We start from the raw sequence: 6,000 nt of genomic DNA, 5'->3' as shown, positions 1-6,000 counted from the left end.
CTCATTTCTACCAACTCCTGTCATGTGCCCAACCTGAACCAATCACAGGAAAGGCCATTTCCTCCTCAGGATCTCATTGGCAGAAACACCTGAGACAGGGTGGAGCCTTATTTGAACGAGTTGGACTGGGAGCAGTTAGGGGTCAAAGGTAAGGTGACCAGACGTCCCGCTTTTGGCGGGACAGTCCCGATTTTTAACAATTTGTCCTGCGTCCCGACAAATTGTTAAAAATCGGGACTGTCCCGTCAAAAGCGAGAAGTCTGGTCACTTTAATCAAAGAGAAATAAGGGTGCCTAAGGACAAGGAGGAGAAATGGATGCCAGGAGAAATGCCAGGTGTTTCCCATACCTGCTTTGGATCATCCCATACCTTCCCTGAAACCTTACATAACCCCTGCCAGCCCTTTCTGCCTAAGAGCTGTATGTCATATTGCCCCAAACTGCCTCATTTGCAGAATGCCCCATTCAAGCAAGTTTCTCCACTTTGAGCCATCTAGCGCAGGCGTCTCAGAGTGGAGCGGATTGCAGAGAAAGAGCCTCACGAACTAGTTCTGACCTACACTCCTTGGGCCCTAGTTTCTGGTCTGTGAAATGGGAGTGAGTCCAAAAGCCTTGCAGGGTGGCTGCCGGGGCTAGAGACTGTGTGGGCACCACCCAGTTTCAGTGCCTGAGAAGTCACTCTGGCCATACTGTGGGAACTGTCAGCGAATCCCAAAGTTACTGGGCTGATCCTCAAGTTAGCTGGTGGATCCTGAATTAGCTGGGATCCTAAATTTAGCTGCTTAGCTTGGTAGTCCTGGTTAGCTTTTAGAAGAGGTGCCATCAGTGTCTGTCCCAGTTCACTCGGGTTATAGCAGAGTGTACAATTCAGAAGTTCAAGGACTAGCCTTTGCACACATCAGGAAACAGACAGCATTCTCAAACTAGGGTACATCAAGACATTAATAAAGAAACCATTGTGGCACTCTGGCAAGGTGGAGGGAAATCACAAGGGATGCTGTGGAACCCTGGAGCAAATCACTGAGAGGCTTCCTTATCAGCACTAGCCATCTTGAAAATCTGCCCTTAACCTTCTGAACTCCCTCACTTCCTCTTTTCCTCAAGGTTCTGGCCATGCTGGTTTGGACTTGCTTGTTTACTTGTCTGTATTCCTCTGAGAAAGGCCTTAAAGGATCATGCCTTTTGTTTGAGAATCTCAGGTACCCTGTGTATATTGTCTTGCACATACCGTATTTCCCCCGAAAATAAGACATCCTCCGAAAATAAGACCTTGCGCATGGAAAGATAAGACATCCCCTGAAAATAAGACCTACCGCAACTTTGGGAGAAAAAATTAATATAAGACACTGTCTTATTTTTGGGGAAACAGGGTAGTAGGTACTCAGAAAAGGTTTACTGAATAATGAAATTTTTTTTAAAATATATTTTTTATTGATTTTGTACAGAGAGGAATGGAGAGAAATAGAGAGTTAGAAACATTGATGAGAGAGAGTCATTGGTCAGCTGCCTCTTGCACACCCCCTACTGGGTATATGCCTGCAACCAAGGTACATGGCCTTGACCAGAATCGAACCTGGGATCCTCCAGTCCCCAAGCCGACGTTCTATCCATTGAGCCAAACCAGTTTCGGCTGAATAATGAATTTTGTTAATGACCAAGTCAGTGGCCGGCAAACTCATTAGTCAACAGAGCCAAATATCAACAGTACAATGACTGAAATGTCTTTTGAGAGCTACATTTTTTAAACTTAAACTTCTAATGCCACTTCTTCAAAATAGACTTGCCCAGGCTGTGGTATTTTGTGGAAGAGCTACACTCAAGAGGCCAAAGAGCCACATGTGGCTCTAGAGCCACAGTTTGCCAACCACTGACCTAGGTTAACCTGGACCGATATTGTTAGGTGCCTGCATAATAGTTATTCCTTATTCCACCCTTGCTAATGTCTCTCCAATTTGGGGGTATGAGGTGCTTAGGGGAGATGGCTCTATTCTCATACCCAGGAGGATAAATCATGTTTGGCTTAAGCCATCCATGGCAGTCTCGAGCTCTTTGTCAGTAACTGGTTTGGGTGTGGACATATGAACTAATCATATAGTCAATAGGACCTGAGGGAAATCGAGGTGGGGCTTTTGGGAAAGGATTTCATTGCCATAGGAGAGATTCCTAGGAATAAATGTCCTCTTTTTTTGGATAATGTGTCCTTAAGCAACCCTTGCTGCAGCCCTCTGTGATCAGGAGGAGAGACCTCAGCAATGTGCCAAGAAAGCAAAACACAGGGACATGAGGCCCCTGAACTCTGATAATGTCTTCCTGCCCCTGAGTCACCAAACATAGAATTTCCCCTTACTTCCTGATTTCTGTTATGTGGCTTAATAAACCTTTTATTGTTTAAGGTACCATATTTTATTTTATTTTATTTATTTATTTCTTAAAAATATATTTTATTGATTTTTTACATAGAGGAAGGGAGAGAGATAGAGAGCTACAAACATCGATGAGAGTCATTGATCAGTTGCCTCATGCACCCCCTACTGGGGACACGCTGGCAACCAAAGTACATGCCCTTGACCGGAATCGAACCCAGGACCCTTCAGTCCGCAGGCCAAAGCTCTATCCACTGAGCCAAACAGGTTTCGGCGATACCGTATTTTAAATCAAATCTTTTACTTTTACTTGAAAACATTTACTGCCTATGTGTTCTTGGGTTAGTCACTTATTCTTGCTAAGTTCTAGTTTCTTATCTGTGGAAAGAGATCCATTCTTTCTGTCCATCTATGCAATGGTGATCCTGTAAGAGAAGTGAGTTTACTTGGAATGAGGCCAGTGCTGTACAAATGGGAGAAAGGGTTGATATTGGTCCCCATTAAGGACTTGGATGGGATAAAAACATGCTCTTTCTCTACTCTTCCTCCTTTATTTTTTTGACCAGGGAATAGATTTAAACATCAACAAGTATAGAATGAAGTTCCCTTGCCGAAACCAGTTTGGCTCAGTAGTAGAGCATTGGTCTGCGGACTGAGGGGTCCCAGGTTCGATTCCGTTCAAGGGCATGTACCTGAGTTGTGGGCACATCCCCGGTGGGGGGTGTGCAGGAGGCAGCTGGTTGATGTTTCTTTCTCATTGACATTTCTAGCTCTCTATATCTCTCCCTTACTCTCTGTAAAAAATCAATAAAATATATTTAAAGAAAGAAAGAAAGAAAAAAACAAAAAACAAACAAACAAACGAGGTTCCCTGAAGCAGCAGGCTGGGGCTCACTTACTCAGGGAGCAGCTTCTCACCAAGCTGTGAACTCCAGAAACAGGAAAGTTAAGCTCTGCCCTGAGGCCTAATGCCATTACTAGACTGATCTGGTCACGTAAGTTATTATTTTTTATTCACCAGAAACAAACATGTAATGAAGTGGGGGAAAAAAGACAGAATGACGTTCAGGTGAAAATTTCCCATCCACCTATTTCTCCCCTCTGCTAATTCGTGCTGCTCACCAGCACCCACCATTGCTCGTTTCTTGTTTTTCTGCCCAGATGTTTTATGAACATACATGCATGAAGTACATGAACATAGAGTACTAGTCCTGCACTTTTTTTTTAAACTTAGCACAGTTCATCATTGTTCTGCCCTTATTTTTTTTCAGTAGGCAGTATATCTTGAGATTTTTTTAAAAAAATAACAGCACATACTAAATTATTCTTTTTCACTTATAGAGTCAAAGTATTTCATTGTAGGAATATATCTTTTTTTTACACTAAGTTTCTCATTGATTATCCTTTGGGTTGTTTCTAATCTTTTATTATTACAAACACTGATAATGAGTAACCTCATAATAAGTCTGTTTTAACTGCAGGAGAAGCTTTCAGGAGTGTAACTGCTGTGCCATAAGTTCGTGCATTTGCAGCATTCTAAAAGGCAGCCCATGCAAATATTAATTACTGAACCAGGCCCCAAATCTGTGGTGTTAATTACATAGTTAGAGGAAAATGACTCCCAAATCCTTCTTTTCTCACCTCCATGCCATACCTATTTCACATATTCTGGGCCAATCTGACTGCCTTTCTGTGCCCCACAAACATTTATTGCAGACACAGAGTGGGTGTTCTTTTGGAGGGGCTCTTTTCGGTGCGAATGAGCTCTAAGGGAATACAAAAGCCCTAGTAGGCAGGCGCTGCTCTCGTCCCCACTGTAGAGGTGGGACACAGGCTGGCTAAGTTGCTCAGGAAGCCGACTCAGAGGAGATGGGCATGCAGGCTGTTTATGAGAGAGTGCTCTTAGGACCGGCACCTGGGGAAGGAGATCAGGAAGGAGATGCTAAGCTGTGACATGGCCTCAGCAAGGATCTCAGCTGCTCCCACAGGGTGCTCTGGAGTGTGGATGGTTCTCCAGTTGGTCCAAGTTGGGGTGAGGGGATTGGGCGTTGTACCCCTGTATTGATTGGACCTTGGATGTGAGCTTGAACTTAGGTGAAGCAGTTTTCTTTAGCCAAGGCCATCCCCAAAGAGGGCTAACAGCTGTGGGCTGTCTTGAGGGGCACTTAGTGCTTCATTCCTTGAAGGGCACTCCCAGCATCGGGGTCCCAGGCATAGAGAGATCAAATGATTGCCCCAAAGTCACACAGCTTTCAAGGAGACTGGGACTCATGCTATATACTGCCTCCCAGGGAATCCGTGTGTTCAGATACTGCCTGACATTAAATAATTGGTGCTTAATAATTGTTAGCTGCTCTTATTAGTATTTTATAGGTGAGAAAGCTAGATACTTGTTAAGTTAAATTGTGTTACCAAAATCACACAGCTTTTAGGGAATAGAGGTGGGGTTTTAATCCCATTTCATTAGTTAATATGAACTTCATGAGAGCAAGGACTTGTTTATCACTGGTATCAACAGGGCCTAGATTACCTGGCACATAGTAGGTGCTCAGTACAAATCTGTGGTGTTGATTACTTAGTTCAAATATTCATGGAGCTTGAGTGTGATTTCCCAGGCCTCTGTTCCTTCCAATGGCTGGTGTCCCCTCAGAGAGTATCTGGTCTAAGTACTTTCATTTTACAGGTGAGGAAACTGAGGCTCAACGAGGAAGAAGAAAGTTGTCCAAGGTCACAGAGCCTCTCAGTGGCTGATCAGGACTCTTACCTTGGCGTCTCCTATACACCAGACACCTGTAGATCATGATGTCAAAGCAGATTCTGTTTCAGAAAGTCCAGTGGAGCCTGAAGTTCTGCATTTGTAATGAGGCTCCCGGTCTGCGGACCACCATTGTGGAGCAAGGTTTTTGGGGACCACAAACTTTTGAGAGTAGGAGGAGAACCCTGAGGGCCGAAGGAGGTTGGTGCTGCAATTTCATGTCAAAAGACCCAGGCCTGTTCCTCTTCCTGCCACACGTAATCCAGGTGCTGTCAGCAGGCAGCAGAAACACCTGGTTGTGGGGTCACAAATTCACTCAGGAGCCAGACTGTTTCTACTGAGCCTCCCCATTAAATCAGTCATCTGCCAATGGCTAGACCGCCCAGTGGAGGGTGTGGAGCAGCAAGGCCCGGTGCTCCCAGCAAAAGTGTCTGCAACCTCAGCTGCTCAGGTGGGCCAGTGTCAGGTCCGGATTTGAGACTTGGATCTGCTATTTTTTTCGCCAGGAGGGCTGAGATGAGCTGTTTTTCCCCACAAGCCTTAGTTTTCTCATAAAATGGGATAATACTACTCTCTTCATCACAGGTGGGTGTGAGCTTTAAACGACCTTAATACATGTCAAGTCCTCAGCTGCCATGTAGCAAATGCTTGATGACTGTTATTTTTCTTATTTTCATTTTTATGGGAGCCCAGTCTTCTGGGGAATTTCTGGTGATGAGGGAGGAGTGGAGTATTGCTCAGTTTCCTGGAGCCTAGGGTTCCTGTGGGAGGGATCCCGAATCCTAAATCTGAGCATCATCTGGGCCTCTGCCCTTTATTTATCCCCCAACATCTGATCAATCACCAATTCCTGTTCTTCTTAACTTCTGAGTATCTTCCAGGT

The sequence above is a fragment of the Pipistrellus kuhlii genome, unplaced genomic scaffold (assembly GCF_014108245.1).
Source record: "Pipistrellus kuhlii isolate mPipKuh1 unplaced genomic scaffold, mPipKuh1.p scaffold_m20_p_2, whole genome shotgun sequence".
Taxonomy (NCBI): Eukaryota; Metazoa; Chordata; class Mammalia; order Chiroptera; family Vespertilionidae; genus Pipistrellus; species Pipistrellus kuhlii.
Note: the sequence above shows the minus strand (reverse complement) of the source record.